Below are 21,543 nucleotides of genomic sequence, written 5' to 3'. Positions count from 1 at the left end.
ATTTATCAATAGACAAATCTGTTTTCATCCATTTCTCCAACTCAAGCAGGGGTCTGATCTTCAAAATAAACAACCAGAAAATCTCACAAAAGAACCATTTCAGATATTTGGGAGTGATATTAGATGGGAGCCATAACTGGGGTCCACATGTTAAAGTCCTGAAAGTTGTTGTTGTAGTTCATTTACGTCGCACTTGAGCTGCACAATGGGTTATTGGCGACAGTCTGGGAAGCATCCCTGAGGATGATCCGAAGACATGCCATCACAATTTTGATCCTCTGCAGAGGGGATGGCACCCCCGCTTCGGTAACCCAACGACCTGCACGCGAAGTCGAGCACATTACGGTAGCACAGTTTAACGAGGACCCATACCGCACACCCTCGGTCCCTACGCAGGCTGATCCAAGTGGGTAACCCACCCGCACACTGACAGCAGCCAGTGATGCTTGACTTCGGTGATCTGCTGGGAACCGTGTCTTAACGATCAGTCCACTGCGGGACTAAAGTCCTGAAAGAGAAATCAAACCAACTACTCACTTCTCTTTTTAAAATTAATACAAAATCTTGGGTCATAAGCCAGAGAGCTCGTAAACTCATACATATAGCATAATACATAGCATAACTTTTTCTGCTGAAGCACAAGTTTATTAACTTTCTGCCACTCTTTAAATTGAAACGAGTAAATATCGACACGAAATTCACAAATTTACAGGTTTGAGAGAGGGCCTCCCTGATTGAGTGGTCCCGCCATTTCGGTTAGCTTGGACGTGGCGGGTTCGAATTCCGTCATAAACCTGGATGATATCCGTTTGATATCAATCCTGTATCTTTATGATATCTTTTTGTCCCGCAGTGGACTGATCGTTAAGACACGGTTCCCAGCAGATCACCGAAGTCAAGCATCACTGGCTGCGGTCAGTGTGCGGGTGGGTGACCCACTTGGATCAGTTTGCGTAGGGACCGAGGGTGTGCGGTAAGGGTCCTCGTTAAACTGTGCTACCGTAAAGTGCTCGACTTCGCGAGCAGGTCGTCGGGCTACCGAAGCGGACGTGCCATCCCCTCTGCAGAGGATCAAAGTTGTGATGGCATGTCTTCGAATCATCCTCGGGGATGTTTCCCAGACCGTCGCCAATAGCCCATTGTGCTGCTCTAGTGCGACGTAAATGAACTACAACTTATGATATCTTTCTCTTACTTGTACTATCTGTTCTTCAAGTTGACATGCTCTTATAAGTCGTACTTTGTGATGAGCATACGAGCCTGGATATGCATTCAAATAAATAAATAAATACAGACCTATGTGCTTAATTCAAAAGAAAGAACAGGGCACAACAAGTTACTAATTAAAATCGTATAGTAAGAATGAAAGATACATTCTGGATTAAAGTGGGAACCCAACCCACGACCTTTACGCTTTAGAATGTTTAGCGGATTGACAATACTCAGTGGCCATGAAGACCTCAACTAGTTATTCATAGTACATGCATATTATTTATGTGGTTTAATGGATTTACATACATTTGCAGGCATGTGTGCTCAATTTAGACTTATAAACCTTTGTCAAATAGAAGGACAGCAAGAAGATACATCCAGTGTAACAGCGGGATTCGAACCCACTACCTCCACGCTCTGCACAGCTTTTGGCGAGTGATACCGCTCTGTAAGGGAGGCCCCGGTTCATACATAATCAGGGTTATGAGCTCATATATACAAAGAAATGCCGTATAAATTCTGGTAAAGTGGAAAATGAGATATCACAAAATAAGGAAGTTCAGTCCAAAAATACAACCAGGTTACGGCTAGATTCGAACCCACCATCTCTATCCTTCACAACGTTTGGTGGAAGGAAAATACCATTAGGACAAAGAGACTCTATCCATATGAAATTTCACTTATTAAGCAAAAACCAGCAACCGGAAGTAATTTCACGCAAAGTTTTTTTTAACCTATATAAGAGTGCGATATTTAATTTTTCGTCGACTGCGAGGCGATTTTTTTATCAGTTGTCCAGTTCCATTACAACGAACGAGTCTAATTTTCGGTGTTGCAAACAAAAGTAAATAATCTGTCTATGATTTGAAGTTTGTGTGCCCTGCAATCGGGAAGTTTGATTCGACCAGGTAAGTTTACTTTCTTTATTTTAATGTATGAATAATTTCGCCTAGTAATTTTCAAATTAACCAGACGGAGTTTGGGTTACCAAATTTTGCTTGATTATACTTAAAGTGGTTTAATGTATTCTAGTTAGGATATTGTAGCAGTTCAACTAGCGTAAAATGAGTAGTCAATAAAAAGTAACACGTAGCACTTGATGTTCTAGGTTTCCCAATGTAAACGCACCTAAACGTTTTGTTGCGCTTGAAATATTTGATCCTATATGTTCATATGTGCATCATATTTCAGAATATAATAATAAGAAGTAGCTATAATACTTAATTTTAGAATCCTTGAATGCGTTTGAGATATGTTATCGATTTACTGAATTTTATGTTAAAATTTTATAAATTTTTCGAATTTTAGCATTCTGTAATTTATACAAAAATTTTATTTTGCAAAAATTCAAAAGTAAATTTATACCAATTTCTTATTTTCAAAATTTTGCTTTTTTTCATTGTATGGTCAAACTAGTTATTTAAAAATATTTTTTAAGAACTGTTTATTCGGAACAATAGATTATAATATTAGGGTTTTAATATTTTACATAACTGAGTATTTTTAGTCTTATTTTATTTACGTTCTTAGATGCTTTTTAATGAAAGAAAATTCATTGAAATTTAAAAAGATTTTCTCTTGCTGCTATGATAGCAGTATAGTTAAAAATTCTTTTCCTAAATGTAATTTTTTTAAGGTTGGTGACCGGCAACCACTAGTTTCGCATATAGCGCATATGGAGCAACGAAATTCAATGATTTTATTTTTTCCCACAAGTCGATAAGATTTACAATTTATCTACCACTCTTGTTAGTTTTAATTTTGTTTATGAGAAAGTAGGTAATGTCCTTGTTTACTAGTCTACTTCTCATTTAGGGTTTTAACACTATTTCTACAAAGCCTTCAAGACTCATTTCAAATTTTTATCTTAAAGTTATTTTTAAAGTTTAATTATTTATCAAACTGTACTACTTTGCGTACAATTAAGTTTGCAGGCTCCTAGCCAATCCTGGATATTAAAATGTGAGTATGGTATACAAATTTTTACCACTCTGTGTATTTTGATACCTTAATGGATTTTAAAAGTGTATAGTTTGAAATTAATTTTTAATATAAATGAACAGGTTTGCTACTTAGTATTGATCATAAACACAAAACAGAATCTAGGGTTTAGTCTTTATGAAAAAAACACAGAAATTATTACACAACTTTAAAAGCCTCTTAAAACCCAGTTTCACTATATTGAAAAACTTTAGGAACAGTTTTATTGCCGAAAATTTTAGGATTTTGATTTCTTTGTATGTCTGTACAAAACACTTATTTATGTAAACTTATTTTTGTATTTACTTTCGTTGGTTGGAAATCTTAATTATAATAAAGACTTTAAGAAAATTAAATTTAAATAAATTTACCTTTCTGGTCAATTCTATGCTATGCATATCGTAAGTCTAGTAAATTTGTTTTTTGTGACCAGAATACAAAGTACACCATAAAAATATCCTACATTATACAGAGACTGCTAAATATTTTAACAATTAAAAAGTAAACCCAATTTCTAAGTTTAATTAATCGAATTTCTAGAAATATATTATCACCCTTGTGAGTTTCCAAATAAAACTTTCACTTCTGCTATTTCGAACTCGGGTAGTTTATTTCACACAATGTTTCATTTTAAATGAAAGGTACTTGTAGCGTTCATTTCTGAAACAGATTAATAACGTTGTGCCTCTCATAAATGCATCAAAACATGTTGTACAAGTCATGAATAAGTCCCGAAGTGGACTGATCGTCAAGACATGATTCCCAATAGAACACTGAAGTCGAGCATTAATTGTTGCGGTCAGTGTGCTGGTGGGTGACCACTTTGATCGGCCTGCAAAGATTCGGTATCGGTCCTCGTTAAGCTGTTCTACCGAAAAGTGCTGGATTTCGCACGTAGATCGGCTGGCTATCGAAACAGGGGAGCTATCCCCTCTGCGGAGGATCAAAATTGTGATGACATTTCTTTGGATCATCCTTAAGGATGTGTCCCAGACAGTCACCAATAGTCAATTATAAAACTCTAGTGCGACGTAAACCAACAAGAAACAATTTGAAAACTTTTTGGCAATAATTGTGGGGATAATGCTGGAAGGACTAAAATTTTTTTTAAACTTTATTGAAGTTTAATGTCAGATAAAAATTTTTATTTAGTTTTTTTCAAATGTTCGAAAAGTTCTGATTTTTGTATTTTAATTTTAATTACGTAGAATTAGAAAACTCAGACTTTTGAACAGTTCAAAATGTTTCTCTTTTTAAGACGTTTTTAAGTATTTTTAATTTTTTAAAGTAATATCACAATCTCTTACAGATATTCATTCAGATTACATGGAAAATACTTCTATGGAGAATATATTTGGATATGCCACTACAATGATATTGGAATCGTTTGCCTAAATGCATGGAAAGACCTACACTATTTGGAGATGCGACTACAATAATGACTGGAAATATTCGGCTAGATGTGTAGGTTTATCTGGAGACGAGACAATGAAAATATTTGGCTGGATATGCATCTAAAGTGTATATGAAGAAAAGGGTGAGTTTTTTTTCCTACATAACTTATATTTTAACCCTGGATACTTTTACGTTTTTATGATAAAATTTCCTCAGTTTGAGGAATTAGGGTTGTTACTATAACACTTAATGATCTTCAGGTTCCAAACGTTAAATACAGGGTAGTTCAAAATTAATATAAACTATTACAAACGGCTATAACTATTTAATGAAAGTATAGATAAAATTTACACAGAATTTAGAAGGAATTTCAACATTTTGTATAAATGCATCAGATTTTTCTATGCAACTTTCCTTAGTCAACTAGACCCCCATCTAGGCGGTAGTCCTTTCTTGTCAAACATTCTGAGGTAGGTGGCCTTCCGCTATCTTTCCCTTTGCACAAACTTCCCGTTTCTTCGAGCATCTTATGCCATCTGCGTATGTTTTCATTTGGAGATTCTTGATTGTAACGCTGGCGAAATCTTCTCTGCACTGTGATAACTAAATGGCAAATTCAAACACTTGGAATACTTTCTGCACGGGACTCTCTATTTTCACTTATGAACACACGCATGCGCGTCCTAAAATTTATTTCAAAAACCTAAAATTTTGCAAAACTGAGTTGTCGTACATTTTTTCAAAAATCTGTTATTTTGTTTTTTCCAAAGCCTAAGAATAAAAGAATTTTGCACATCAGTAACCTTTAAATTTTAAGCAAAGGATTAAAATTAAAATGAGCGAATTTTCTTAACGTTATTTGACTTTTTAAAACTGATAAGTACTAGTCTATTACCTAAAAATACTTTAATAAAAATTCTGAATTATTGGTGAATAAATATTTCAGTTCATTAAATTTAATTTTTGGATATTACACAGCTTCTATTACTCTAAATAGTATGAAAAATCTCGTATAAATTAGATTTATATGAAGTTTCGTTTTAATAATTTAGGAGGCATAAGTGCTAATAGTCAATCTAGAACTTAATTATTCGTACTAAATTTAAAATTATTTGAAAATAAGTAGTCAATAAATAGTTACACGTAGCACTTTATTGTTATTAGTTTTCCAAGGTAAACTCACCTAAACGCTTTGTTGTGCTTGAAATATTTAATCCTAATATTAATTGCTAGCGTTGAAATGTGCATCGTATTTAAGGATTTAATAATATGAAGTAACTATAATACTTAATTTTTAGAATCCTTGAAAGCGTTTGAGATACGTTATCAATTTACTGAATTTTTATGTTAGTTTTATATATTTTTTTTTTTCAAATTTTATCATTCCATACGAAAATGTTTTTGCAAAAATTCTAAAGAGAAAATCGATGCTAATTTCTTATTTTCTAACTTTTGATTTTTTTTAAAACGTAAGGTTAAATAATTTATTTGCAAAATATTTTTTTCTTAGAAACTGTTTATATCCTAATATTTTAATCTATTACTCCGAATCAACATTTTATATAAATTTTTAGTCTTATTTTATTTATTTCAATGCTTTTTTTATGAAAGGAAAATTCGTTTAACTTTAAAAAGAATTTTCTCTTGTTGCTGTGATCGCAGTATAGTTAGAAAATAGTTTTCCTGAATCTAAGTTTTTGTAGTATTAATAACCAGCAACCATTAGTTTCGTATACAGCACATACGGACCTTCTAAATGCAATAGTCATTTTTATGCTAGGAAACTGTTTCACAATTTATCCACCACTCTTGGTAGTTGCATTTTGTTTGACAATGTAGGTAATGTCATTGTTTACTACTTCTCATTTAGTGTTTTAAAATTTTTTCTCCCAAGCATTTCAAAGACTCATTTCAAATTTTTAAATTAAAGCTTTTTTTCATGTTCAATTATTTCTCTATTTTTAAGTATAATTATTAAACTGTATTACTTTTCCTACAATAATTAAGTTTGCCAGGCTATTCGTAGGTCGGGAATTTTAATTACAATGAAAGATTTTAAGAAAACAATTTTATGCCAATGAAGTCTAGCGCTTTTTCTATTTGTGACCAAAATACAAGGAAATACACAATAAAAAAAATTATCCTACTCTATCCAAAGCGTGCTACTTTTTTAATAATTAAAAACTAAAGGCAATTTAAGCTTCATTAATCGCGTTTCTAGAAATATTTTGTCTCCCTTACGACTTTCTAAATCTCATTTTTGCCATTATTTTGAACTCTGGTTATTTGCCTATTTTATGTCGTGTTTCGTTTTTAAATTCAGGTAATTGCAGCGTTCAGTTCCAAAAAGATTAATAATAACTTCGTGCTTCGTATTAATGTATCAAAACATATTTTACAAATTATCAAGTCCCGCAGTGAACTGATCATCAAGACACTGTTTCCAATAGAACAAAAAAGTCCTCGTCAAACTGTTCCACCGAGAGGTGCAATACTTCGCGCTGGTCGTCTGGCTACCGAAGCAGAGCCATCCAAAAATTGGAGATTGCATGTCTTTGGATCCTAATCGGGTATGTTCCCCAGGTAGTCGCCAATAACAAATTGTGCAGCTCTAGTGCGACGCAAGCCAACAATAAGAAATGATTTTAAAATGTTTTGGCAATAATTGTGGTGGTAATGCTAGGACTTCTTAAAAAAATATATATATATAATAAACTCTATTGAAGATTAATATTAGTGCAAAATTTTATTTAGTTTTTCAAATGTTCGAAAAGTTCTGATTTTTGTGTTTTTATACTAATTACATAGATTTAGAAGACTTCTGACCACTTTCTGAAACTTCTGACCACTTGAAAATGTTGATCTCTCTTTAAGACGTTTTTAAGTATTTTTAATTTTAGTTTTTTTAAAGTAATATCACAATCTCTTACAGATTTTCATCCAGGTTACATGGATGTGGTTTTATGGAGAATATATCTGGAGATGCGACTACAATAATGATGGTGGAAATATTTGCCTAAATGCATGGAACGACACTTTATTTGGAGATGTGACTACAATAATGACGGTGGAAATATTCGGCTAGATGTTTGGGTTTATCTGGTGACGAGACAATGAAAATATTTGGCTGGAAATGCATCTAAAGTGCTTTTAAAGAAAAGGGTGAGTTTTTTTCCTACATAACTTATATTTTAACCCTGGATACCTTTTTATGTTATGATTAACTTCTTTCTCTAGTTTGAGGAATTAGGGCTGTCACTGTAACACTTAAAAATTGTCAAAGAGTGCAAGCGTTAAATACAGGGTAATTCAAAATTAATCCCAAATATCAATAATGTTTACTTTCACTCAGCAAAAACCTTTTAATGTAAACCTGAAAAGGTTTGTTATGCGGTTTACGTGTAAACCTTCTAACCTCAAAACTAGATCTGTGACTATCTGCTATAATCTCTGCTCATTACCCTAATCCAAATCCTTGGAAAACAACCTTTCACCTACATCCATCTACATCAGGGGTTCCCAACTTACATGAGGCCGAAGGCCGTAATTAAAAACATCAGTCAAATGGCTGGTCGCAACTTTATCAAAATTTTATATAGGACTCTTTTATGTTTGAAGGAGCATTAAATATTACTGTCAGATTTTTATCAAGTTGTACAAAACGAAAGTATTTAATTACAAATTAAAATAAGTAGATTTTGATTAAAATTTTTTTGCACCGTTGGCAAGTTAAATTTCACAGAAACTAAGAAATTAGGTTTTTTAGTAAAGAAAAGTACTTTAAACCCATATAAATTTTTTACGAAAATTGTTCGCAAAAATGACAACTAATATTTTAGTTCACGAGCCACAAAAAAAAAAACGCTTGGCGGACAGCCAGTTGGTAACCACTGATCTACATTCTATGTTAATCTTATAGATAACTAATTTTTGATTAAATAGTTATAGCTGTTTGTAATCGCTATATTCTTTTTAAATTATAATTTATCTAAATTTAATCAATCTAGACTGACTTGTTTGACAAAAAATAAATGTAAAATAATCAAGTAGTGAGTCTACTTTTTAGCCTCTTCAGATCTAACACAAGGTATACCGAATATTAACTTCAAATTTATTTAACTTTAAGATTGCTATGTTTTTAAACCTGATTTCCTTGTCTAATTTTCTGATGCAGTGGAATCTTATTTTGAGTATTTTAATTTTAAAGTTTTCTGCTTTGGGGAAAGTAAAGTAATTTGCTTCAATTGCGTAAAGTAAAAACTGCACAATTCGCTCTGGTGACTGTTAACTCATAATAAATTCTATAAAATATTTTTAGGGCGTAATTCGTAATTTTTAGAGGTTCCACAAAGTCCTAAAATTTATTTCGAAAACCTAAAATTTTGCAAAACTGATCTGTCATAGATTCTTATTTTCAAATAAAGGTTATATTTTTTTTTGAACTCCTAAAAATAAAAAAATTATGCAAGTCGGCTGCTTTTAAATTCTAAGTATGTTTAAAATTAAAATGACAAATTTTTTTAACGCTATTTAACTTTTTAAAACTGATAAGTATCATCTGAAAATACTTTTATAAAAATTATAAATTGACCCATAAATATTTGAGATCGTTAAATTTAGTTGTTTGTGTATATTACATAGCTTCTATTACTCCAAATAGAGTGAAGAAACTCTTATAAATTAAATTTATAAAGTTTCATCTTGATAATTTAGGAGGCATAAAAATAAGGTGCTGATAGTCGCATCTAGAAGTTAGTTATTCGATCTAAATTTAAAATTATTTGAAGGAATCCTTTTGAAAATTTTTAAAAATCCTCTATCTAGCTTATAAACATTTATAAACTTAAACTCCAAACAATTAATCTGCATTCTCTTTCGATTTGCAAATACTGGTAAATTTTAGTCTCAACCCAAACTTTAAAATATTTTTGCTAAGTTGAGAAGTCTATAATTTGACGAATTGTTCAGAACTGGCAGCAAAGTTTATTTCTTTTTCAATATGTCTAAATTATTAGAATTTTAAAAATTTTTAAGAATAGGTTTAAAGTTTTTTTTTTTCAGTTTGGCTTTCAAGATTTGCTATTGATATATTGACTTGTGTATTAGTTTATACGAAAATAATGATTTCTATGTTTGTATATTAAATGGTTAGTAAAAAATTATTAAAGCACAGTTTGGGGGATTATTGAATCACAAACGTTGAATAATTCACTTATTCAATTTTAAGATTAGTTTACTAATTGGTCAGTAAATAGTTTTAAACGTGCCCGAAAGGTTTTTGGAAATTAAAACTAAATTAGTTTCGAAAGGGTGATTCCCCAGTTAGACGTTCTTTTAAAGTTATGTTTATAAAATTTTATGTGTTCATATTTGGTTCTGCGATATTCTCAAAATATTGACCATTGACAAATATATAAAATTTATTATATAAAGGAATATTATATTGAAATATTAAATATTTACAAAATGCTCACACGAATGCTTCACCTTGAGGATAAGAATCTAGTTAAGGTAAACAAATAATAAAACTCTTTTTGAATTAAATTGTTTGTATTGAATATGCTTAGGACTCCCACATTTAGTAGTTCATGAAAAATTTTAAAGCTCATTTTAATTTTATATTGTATAACCGTCATTGAACAGCAGACCCAATTTTTGGATTTACTACTAGTGATGTTCAACTACGCAGCCTTTTAATTTTGGACTGAATCTAGAAGACGGGGGAACTTTTGGATCAAGTATTGGGGGGGGGGGGTATTTGCCTTCGTTGAGGACTTTTTGATGGAACTAGCCCGCATTTGCGTTGCATGGAGAGGAAGACTAAAAGAACCTTCCACGGTTAGCCAGAGGGCGAGGTGACTAACACATGATCTATCTACCACTGAGGATATTTTGCATCAGCGCTGTGGTTGGGGCAAGTTTGGAACGAAATTACTGTCAACCACCCATTAATGAATTCGGGTCCGGTTCACCACATTGGAAGGCTAACCCTTAAACCCCCACGGCTGAGAACCAAGAATTTTGTGTAAAGTAGACGCCATATTTTTTAAAAATTTAGTAAAAACATAACTTATAATTACAGTTCATAAGTCCATCTTGCATCTTTATTAATTCTAGTTCTTCAGATGCTTTTGGGCTCATAATTATATTGGAAATGGAAAACTCACCTATGCAAATGGATTCAGAAAAATATTAAAATATAATAGCTCAAAAATGAGAACGGAACTACGGTACATTTATCGAGAGCCACAAATAATCCTTCGGAGCCGCATGTGGCTCGCGAGCTGCAGGTTGGCCACCCCAGCTATTATACAATATGAAGTTGGAATCATATTTATAGGCTAACGAATTATACCCAGAGCCATTTCGAAGCTTAAAACGGAAATCTCACTTATAATATTGCTTAATTGATATTTTGTAATTTAGTTTTAGACGGAAGTGTTTTGAACGAGAAAACTCCTTTTACCTTGTGTAATAAATACTGTGTGAAATCTTGTCAAACCTGTTCTAAATATTTTTAATGATGCAAAAAATCAGCAAATTTGTTAACATAACACGGAGTGTTGAATTAAATTTTAAGAAATTTTAATTGGTATTTCCACATCTATTTAGATTTTTTTCAAGATTTGTTTTATGTGCAATCTTACACAATTTTTATAAGTATCGCATAAAGAAGCAGTTATGTTAGATGAATTTTACCCCTATGTTACTTTGGCTTAAGGGTCCCTTTTCATCAGTTTTTTATATAAATTCAGCAAAATCCAAGTTATATTCTTTTACTGTAAACACTCATGTAATATTTATCCGAATATGATGAAAATTTTTTTAAAATTGTGTTATTTCTAGCTAATACCAAATCGCGAGTTCATATAAATTTTTAGATATAATTTGAAATCAATAAACGATACCAAACTCATCCCATTCAGGAATATTTTCGCAAATCTTGTCGTAGTAAGTCTTTAAATTCTCAAATAATCGACATTTTTTGTTTAAAAGAAGTTAGATTTCCACTTTGTTAAACATTCCTCAAAAACAAGTTTGTTTCTAGTTATATCTAAATTTTCTCAGAAAATTTAGATAAATCTGTAAAAGAAATAATTCTATTTCTATTTGCCTTGGATTCAAGCCTTCTGAATGTTGTGTTTCCTTAACGAATTTTAAGAAATATTGTATACGTACATCCTAAATGATTGACTATTGCTTTATATCTTATCGTAATAAGTAAAATTTTATTCCTTGACATGGCGTCCTCTTATGGAAATTATAAATTTTAGTAAAACAGCTACAAATGACAAACTTTACTGGAAGTTGTGTAAAAGAGCATTATTGATGTACGGACATATCTAGATCAATAGAAGTATGTATGACTTTTCGCTACACCTAAGTGTAAAGTCGTAGCCACAATTTTTTGTGTTGAGATCACTAATTTTAAGTATTTAGCATTTTGTTCCTTTCTTAGGAAGTAACAAATATTTTTGTTTTCAGAATGGCCGATAGGAATTACTGATTTCATGCTTTCCTTCTACGACGAACTTCATGGCGATTTATCTGCCACGTATCTGGCACAATTGCAGCGTTCAGGTCTTCAACAGTTATTTATGTTCTATTGACTGGTCTCGTATCTTCGGTGCTTTTCATTGCAAATTTCATTGTTATCTGTAAGATGTTGATTTCGGATACAGATATTATCTATAATAATTTCTCTTGTTTTTGGAAAGTAAATTAACTATGTAAAAGTTTATGATTGATAAAAATACTAGGTTAAAAAATTAGATTTTGGCTTTAATATTTTAAACTTTTGCTGGAATTTAAGGTATTCGACAAAGTTTTAGTCTTAATTTTTTTTTACAAAGATTTACTTTTTAAGCTTTCTGCGCACTCTTTCAAAATATGTTTTAGGTACATCTCTGTTAAATGCAAAAAATCTGCCATATTTCTATCTTCCTCAGGCACGCAGTTTTCCTAAACTCTAAACTATTCTCGTTGCTTAACTTTATTGTATCACTCCATTTTTTTTTTTAAAAAAAAACTGTCGCCGCCATGATACCAGTAATTTAAAACATTTGTACTGGACATTCTCCTTGTACCAAGAAAACTTGTGAACCATATTTTTTTAGAATGCTTAAAAGTTCCGTTATAGAAAAAAGTTTTAATTCGAACTTTAGTTTTTGTTTATTCTCTTACGAGGGATAATTTGGTTCATATTAGCGTGAAGTAGAATGGGGTTTTTCAATCAGGAAGTCCTCTACCAAAAAGAATAGAATTTGCTTAATACAATGTGAACTAAAGTGATAAATCGTAAATAAAAGTATGTAGAAATGGTCGTATTATACTTTCGGTACTACAATGCTAGAGTGCTTTAGAATGATCTAAGCTTAAATTCTCTAAATTTGTATTTATTTGGATCGTAAATTTTGGCACAATTTAGTTTTAATAAAAACCTGACATTCAAACTTCGAAAAAGTGACTTAAATACAAAACTTTTTAAATTAAACAGTTATTGCTATATCTAATTGCTTAATTTATGAACCTTGTTTTACAGTAGTTCTCAAACTATTTAAATTAACTTTTAGTATTCATGCTAGAACATTCAAAAATAAAATCTCTAAACAAATTCGCAGACATGTCTCGTTTCTTCTTTATTGATGCATTAATAGTTTTGTAATAAATCCCTTTAACTGAATTTAGACGGATCCACACAAACTCTATACACCAAAATTGTGAGAAATAAAATTTCTAAATATCCTCCTCCCCTGCACTTTTCACGGATTCATAACTTGGAATCATAAAGTTGAGAGTGAACACACACAAATCATAACGTGCTATACTATTCTAAATACAAATTTAATAAATTTAAATTTTTAAACACATTGAAAAAATGTATTTGTATACTGTAATATAAATTTACCTCTAGTGTAGAAAATTAGATTTATAGCTAAGTAAATTTTTGAAGAACAAAGGAAGGAATTCAGTCTTAACTTAATAGAGGAATGTTTTACTCTCTAAGCAGAGGAAGATATTATAAAGGTGCTCATTAAAAGGAAAACAAGACTTCAAATTTTAGGTTTTCTAAATTAATTGTATAATTGAGCATATTTTTACTGTTCTACATGCTTTAACTTGCAGTTAAAATAATTAATGTACGAACTCTCATGCAAAGGTTTTATATAGACTTAGTGTAGTTAGGACCGATTATAAAATTTAAATAAAAATTGTTATCGAAGTAACTGCTTGCTTTTACATTAATAGTTAAAAAGTCTGGATGTATTATCTGGATAATTTAAAAAAGTTGTAGCCATTTACGAGTTAGAAGGGGGAAAAAATTTCACAACTTACTAAATTGATTTTTTTTATGAATGACTATTTTTTGTTAAAGTACTTAATGGCTAACTTTTATATATTTAAAGAAAAATAAAATTCAAATATTTTGGTTGGCAAATTTTCAGGGAAGTTTAATGTCACTTATTTTTGCTGCTGAAGTCGAAAAATAATCCGTAATTTACTAATCACTTAACTTACCTTAACATTTTACATCTAACACTAACTTGCTGCTTCAGTAGTGGAATAAGTTTCTTTAAATTCCCATAAAACAGCAAATATTATGCAGAATTGAGTAAAAAGACTTAAAATTAACGGTATAAAGAAAATTTCGCAAAAAATCTATAAAATGTAATTTTTCCCGAAACTTTTGGTTTAATAATATTCCCGTTTTGCCTAAATTTTAAGTTTTTCTTTCTAAAAAGTAAAATATTAGCATGTAGAACAGTTTTTATTTTTACGAGCACAAAATAGTGAATTCCTTCATAAAATACTAAACAGCAGTTTAAAATCTTTTAAAGCTTATTAAATTTTTAAACATAATTAAATGAAATGATTCTCTTTAAAGAAACTAATACTTGAAAGTTTACAAACTTATTATCGTGAAGGTGTAGTACATTTTGTACCTTTCCTAATTGTTTGTGATTTTTTTTTCAAAGTGCATCTTCGTAATATCTTGCCTGATGTAATATTTTGAGTATTTTAAAGCGTTGAAAACAGTTTCAAGATAAAAATGCAGTTCTATGTTAAAGTTCTTTTAGTTAATTTTAACTGTAGTACGGAATTTTCACTAATAAAAGCTTTAAAATTCTTAAAGAAAAGGTAAAAACAAAATATTAAACAATTATAAGAAGCACATATAAAACAAAATGCAAATATAGCTGTCTACAAGGACTGTACACATTTTCTTAATCGTCTGTACCCCTCGTCCGATACCATATTTTCCTCTAATATACAGATTTTTACTATTTTCAACTCTGCAGAAGGAATCCAGTCTAAAATTTAAAGCATTATTAGCAATCAAGGAATTATACTATCTTGTGTCTTAAATCTCTATAATTTTTTAAAAAAAATAAGGATTTGTATTAAAACAGATTGCTGCTTTTTAATATGAAAATGCTTTTATTAAAGTTTTTCAAAGTTTTCAAAATTTCTAAAAGGCTGAACAAAGTTATTATGACAAAATTTCTAAAAGGCTGAACAAAGTTATTATGAGCTAGTATATTATGTAATGGGAAGAATAAGCTCTGGTTATATAAAATTTCATAACAGTTAAATTGACTTTTAAAATGTGCCTGCTCTCTTTAAACATTGAAAATTTGATCGAATTAAGGCCGCTAGGCTATATTTAGGAAATTACTGCTCTTTTTCTATTCCAGTTTCGTAGCTCAATCCCAGCATGAGATCAGTTGACGAATGATAGAATTTTATGTCGTTTTATTCTGTAGTAATGTTTTAAGACTACCTGTTCTGGAAATCTGTGTGCCTGAGATGTTAAGTTGAAATTGTGTACTACTAGAATAGGTAGGCAATGTTTTTTAATAAAGGTATAAGTTATATATTTATTAAAATACAATTGGACGGAAATTTTAATTACAGTGAAATTTAAGTTAAGCGTTTAAGTACTTTTTACGCAAACGTAGTTAGTTTTGACAGATAAGCTTAAATTCTATAAAATAAGCAGCCAAATTACAGGACGATTACGGTTCTTAATTTACATCGAAACACCATGATTATACACAGTTGTATTGACCTTCTCGAAGGGGGTTCAGAGCGAAAGTAGAATCATTCGCGCTCCAAATATTAACTGTTAGTTCAAATTAATCATCGGTGCATTACTCAAATCTACAATCGCAATTTGACATTTTTAAAAAGAGTAACCGAAAATTCTCTACGCTACTAAATTCGAGGTTAAAACTTAATTGAGATTCGTAGACTTCTAAACACTATTAATTTAATTACTATTAATTTTTAGAAATTTTTCTGCTTGATTTGGAGATTGATATAGCGCTAACATGAAAGCTTGTGTAGGACGGAAAATTTTGAAATTTCTGAGCAAGTGTGGAGTTAGAATTGGTAGCGGTTGGTTACGTTGCTGTACGTAAAAACTCTCCGCTCTGACGTACTTTAATTTAGAACAGTTCTTTATCGGTTTTTTGAACAGTTCGTTCAGTTCATACAGAGCATAATAGGGGGAGGTTTTACTCGCGAAACGCAAGTATTATTAAAGGTGCTTCTTGAAAGGGAAAAAATTCAAATTCTAGGTTTTCTAAATTTAATTTCGCATATTTTTACTGTTCTACATACTTTAACTTTCAGTTAAAGTAATTAATATACGAACTCTCATGCCAAGGTTTATATGACTTAGTGTAGTTAACGCCGAATATAAAATTTGAAAAATTAATGTAAAAACAAGTAGTTACTTTGATAATTTTTATTTAAAAGTCGATACATTATCCGGATAATGTATCCAGTTGTAGACATTAACGTGTTATGAGGGGAAAAAATTTCAACAAATTAACAAACTATTTTTTAGTATTTTTTTCTTTTTGCTAAAGTACTTGAAGGCTATAGCGTTTTTATATTTAAAATAAATAAAACTCCAATATTTTTGCTTAGCAAATTTTCATAATTTTCAGGACGTTTAATGTAACTTAATTTTGCTGCTGAAGTAACAAAATAATTCCTAATTTACTAATCACTTAACTTACCCTAACTTGACATCTAACACTAACTTGTTGCTTCAGTGGTGGAATTAGTTTCCTTAAATTCCTATAAAGCACCAAACTTTATGCAGAATTGAGTAAAAAAAAAAATTTTTAAATTAACGTTGTGCAGAAAATTTCGCAAAATAAATTATAAAATTTTTTCCGAAAATTTTGTTTTACTAAATTTTTAGTTTTGCTTAGATTTTAAGTTTTTAGTTTAAAAGTAAAATATGGTATGTAGAACAGTTTTTCTTAGATAGATAGGCAATGTTTTTTTTAATAAAGGTGTGTGAGTTATATCTCTTTTTAAATACAATTTGGCCGAAATTTTAATTACAGTGAAATTGAAGTTATACGTTCAAGTACTTTTTACGCAAACTACGTTTGCTTTGACAGATAAGCAAAATTTTAAAAAATAAACAGCTGGAAAACGATTACGGTTCTTAATTTAATCGAAACACGAGGATTAAATAGACCTTCTTGAAGGGGGGGGGGGTAGAGCGAAAGTAGTATCATTGCCGTACGTAAAAACTCTCAGCAGTTATACTTTAATTTAGAACTCTCCTTTTGTTAAGAAATTTAAGACGTCAAATTGATGTATTGTAACTTAGAAATTAATTAAGTGAACTGGATAAAAAAATTTTTAGTATTCAAAATTAACTAAATTTTTAATTTTTAAGTTGTATGAAAATTGGTTTTAAGCGACTCGAGATAACGGTAAACTAAGATTTGTATGCTAAATGTGCGTAACTATTAAAGTTATCGTACTTTCTCTATTACCTTATAATCGGCCTAAAAATGGTAATAAAACTTTTCTGTAGATTTTGAAATTTCAGCAAAGTGTCTGTGAAAACTTTAACAATTAACTCGTACTTTAATTAAAATCTTGTGAAAACAAATTCAGTTACCGACCTGAGTGAGTTTCATTAAATTGCATTAAACAGTTTTGTTTATTCAAAATTCTAAGAACTTAAAAAATTTCTTTAAATTAACGATTTATTATTAGATAAATAATTGTTTGTTTTTAGGTCTATTTTAATATTTTTGGATCAACATATTTTTAAATTTTGTTTGAGAAACCTGAATTTCTCTTTTACAAACAAGAGAAGGCTATTCCGTGCATTAACTTGTAAAGTGCACATTTTATTTCATTTACTTTTAATACTATATTTAATTAAATTCTACTTTACGACAATTATTCAAATTTTAAACTTTTAGTTCTTCCTAAATATTTTGTATCAGCTAAATTAACATCGACTTAAACTGTATATTCCACTGCTTTTTAGACTTTATGTAATCAGTCTTGTCTTAGATATCGAATGTGTAATCTATGTGTATGGCATAAAATTAAACTTTTATTATAAAATATGTACCTAACGGAATTAAAAAATTATAATTTTTCATAATGTAAATGTCATTGATGTATATTGATGCTACTCTGATGTGTTAGATAAGAAATTTATGCATTTATATTTTTGAAACTCATTAATTAGTGAGCATTTGACACTAAAATTAATCTAATACGTATATAAGAAAATTATTGGTGTAAAAATCCTGTCCTAACTTATACCAAACTATAAAGTATAAATTTGAATATAGAACTAAATTGCTTTAGTATATTTACTATAATAAATCCAAATCAGTTTTGCATATTTTTAAAGAAATATTAAAGATGCCAAAGTTTGAATGATCAGCAGGCAAAATGTAAAATTTTTCTGAATTTCTGACACTTTACTTAATTTTAAAGTGTTGTCATAATCGCAGAGTTGGTTTTAATTATATATTTAGATTGCGAACATTTCTATTTTAACAGAATTAGTAACAGAACAAATTCACATTAAACACTGTTAGTTACATTAGCAAGAAGACTACGTTTTATTTGGATTTAAAATTTAATGAAACTGAATCTATCATTTTGGAAAGGAGGATTTTCACTTTGGATGAATCGAAGAAATCTCTTTTTCATAGTTTAGAATTTAATTTTGATTAGTATAAACTAATGGCTTAAAATTTAATAACTTGAACTACTTGGAAATTCCTTCCCCTCTGCTAGTAAAATTTCTGAAGTTTGATTTTTTTTATAACATGCTGTAAAACTCTAGTCAACAAAACAGTCCTTTTACAAAGATCTGAAATTTTAATTTAAAAATTTATCAGATTTAGTTGCAATATCAGTATTTATACTACTTATTACTCACCTGCTTTTAGTAATGTGGAAAATTTATCATAAACGAAATGAAAACGTTGTCATTTTTAATACTAAATTTTTTCCGGGACAAATTAGTAGTAAATGTTTAACGAAACAAATTTGTGGTAAATGTTTACATTGTATAATTGTATTGAACTAGTGTTTGAAACTTTTTACAGTAATTGAAAGAAATTTTACTCTGATATTTATACTATATATCAAAAGTATTTTGGTTATAGATTTTTAGTTTTTTGTAATGCTAGACTATATTAAAAGAAATTGTAAAAATCGTATCTGTACTGTGTATTTTATATTGAAAATAAATGAATTTTTGGTTAAAAATTTTTGTTTTTAGTGTGGTTTTAATTTGCAGATTAAGGATCGGGATTAGAAAAATTCCAGTATTTAATACTCTCGCACAAAAGGGAATTTTTACTGTTCTACTAGAAAGTTTTTTTCTAATATATAGTTTGGGCAAAATTTGAAGTTAAGTGTCACTCTTGCTGTGTGGCTCAGGATGTTGGTGGACTAAAGATTACGAGAGCACCTTAAATAACTTCTGTAAGGAATATATTTGAACACTAGTTTTTGACATACGACCTTAGCTTAACTGATTTACAACGAAGCATATGGGGGCAGGGGTAGCTTGGTCGGTAGGGCTTTCGGCCCATGTCCAAAGATCGTGAGTTGGATCGCCGCCTACCGAAGAAATTATTAAATGGTGACTGGTGCCCGTTAAATCCGTCTGATCACCAATGTTTCCCGAACTAGTCCCATGTTTCCATAACAAATCTTACTTCTGGGGGTACTGATTGAAAATTGATCGTTCTCTAGTTCAGGTCAAAATTACGATTTGTGGATGTGTGAATGGGTCCGCCCTCTAAACTGGTAGACTAATATATGTGGCAGTAGTAATATTCTTGGCAATGAATGCTGGAAAACAAGCGCACCCCCATTGCTTTAATGGTATAAGAGAACAACTAAATATGTTTAATTCTAGTTTCAAACTGTTCAAAAAGTTTAGATTTTTCATAAAATGAACATTTTAGATTCCATCGAAATTAATCTAAGCATACTCTTTGTCAAACCAGAAAAAGTGTTTGCATAACGAAAAGTCCAATCAAAAGTTTTGGCACTTGTAATCTGAGTTAATAACTTTTTGATTTTTCCCATAGAATGCAAGCTTCTAAATTCTCTTATGAATTTTAATTTTTTTCTCTATTAAAACTTGTCACTTGTACGCAAGTCCAATTAAATTATCTTTGATTTTTAAATACAAGGTCAAAAATTTGTTTAAAAATTTCTTTTTGTTTAATCTCATAAAATCCTTTTCATAAATTATTTCTTGTGAAGCTCTGAGTTAAATTTTCAGCAAACATTTCAGATTTAATTTCTTACATAGTTCAACATAAATTCAAATTTGTAAGCAGATTTTCAAACTTAACTAAAGGTCGGTTAAGAGGGAACTTTTATCAGTTTTGAGTAGTTCAGGTGTAACTGAAAATTTTTAATATCTTCAAAAACTGCAGATTTTATCAAATCTATATTTTAAGTAAATTTAATTTTCTCTTTAAACTACATTAGTTTGTTATTATTTTTAACCTCTCCTTTAAAAAATTAAATTAAGGTATAAAAATTAGCAATTTGTGTGTTCATTCAATATTAAAAGCTCTTTAAAAATGCATAAATATGTACCTGCAATGCACACTTACCTGCACTGTAAAACAAAAAACGATGTTAGGATATTTTCTTCCATACTGAACTTTCTAAACTCAGTCTTAGTCAATTTGTCCCCTTTGCAAGCTTCGATGCTTTATTTCAAATACGAGTTAGTTTTTCAATCAATAAATACTTTTTCTCATTATTTTTGTTTGTCTAAAATTCTATCTCGTTATTTGCTTAATTGAAATTTTCCTTTGGTTGTTTAAATCAAATGAAATACATTTCTTCTGAAAAAGCCGTCTTTACACTTTAAGATCTAAACTATTTGATTAAACTTTATTAACATCTTCTGATTAGCTTTTTCCAATTCGGAAGTTGTCGTCTAAAAATGAATTCTTCCGTTCTTTTTAAATTGGGAAATACTATTGTTTTTCTCATAAATTTACAAAGTTGATGCTTTACTTCGAACACTAGTTAATTTTCGAAACAATTAATGCACTTTCATATCATTATTTGGGTTGTACATTAGTTTCGTTGGAAATTATTTGAATATTTAAATATATAATTTTTGCGCCCTAACTCCTAACTCATGACTCATCAATTAAAAATTCATATTTGGTCATTTATAAAACAAAGAAAATATTTTTTTCTGATAAAGTGTCTTCGCAGTTTAAGATGGAAAATTATGAATTTATGCTTATTATTTTTTGATATAACTTTTTTGATATGGCATGCTTCCGATCCAGAAATTAAGTCAAAAATGAAGAGAATTTCACTTTTATTTCATCAGATGAAACTGAGTTATCAGCAATCGTGTTAAGTTTGGTTTGCATATTAAATTAAAAATACAGTTTAACAATCACATTCCAATTCCTTTCTGGCAAACAGACGGGTTTTGATCTTTTCTGGTCACCTCTCTCAGAAAGGATTCATTAGATTTTAAATGTTTTGCTTTTTCTTAAATCCAATATATTTTTAAGATTCCTAACCAATGCATTTTTATGGCTTCAACTTTGACAATAATTCTTAAATATGCACATTAAGAGTGCTTTAAATAATCTCTGGTTGAAAAATAAAATT

General features: G+C 30.0%; 1 long non-coding RNA gene across 1 annotated transcript; it reads left to right on the top strand.

Annotated features, from left to right (window-relative positions):
• Positions 1–1,963: 1,963 nt before the first annotated feature.
• Positions 1,964–15,978, top strand: LOC147806705 (uncharacterized). The gene is made up of 5 exons (XR_015435029.1): positions 1,964–2,120; positions 4,502–4,729; positions 7,520–7,749; positions 12,073–15,065; positions 15,101–15,978. It is a non-coding gene; the product is annotated as an uncharacterized LOC147806705 (long non-coding RNA).
• Positions 15,979–21,543: the final 5,565 nt, after the last annotated feature.

The sequence above is a fragment of the Parasteatoda tepidariorum genome, chromosome 7 (genome assembly GCF_982258835.1).
Source record: "Parasteatoda tepidariorum strain Cologne lab strain chromosome 7, Ptep-v5.0, whole genome shotgun sequence".
NCBI lineage: Eukaryota > Metazoa > Arthropoda > Arachnida > Araneae > Theridiidae > Parasteatoda > Parasteatoda tepidariorum.
Note: the sequence above shows the minus strand (reverse complement) of the source record. Positions and strands in the feature narration are given on the sequence as shown.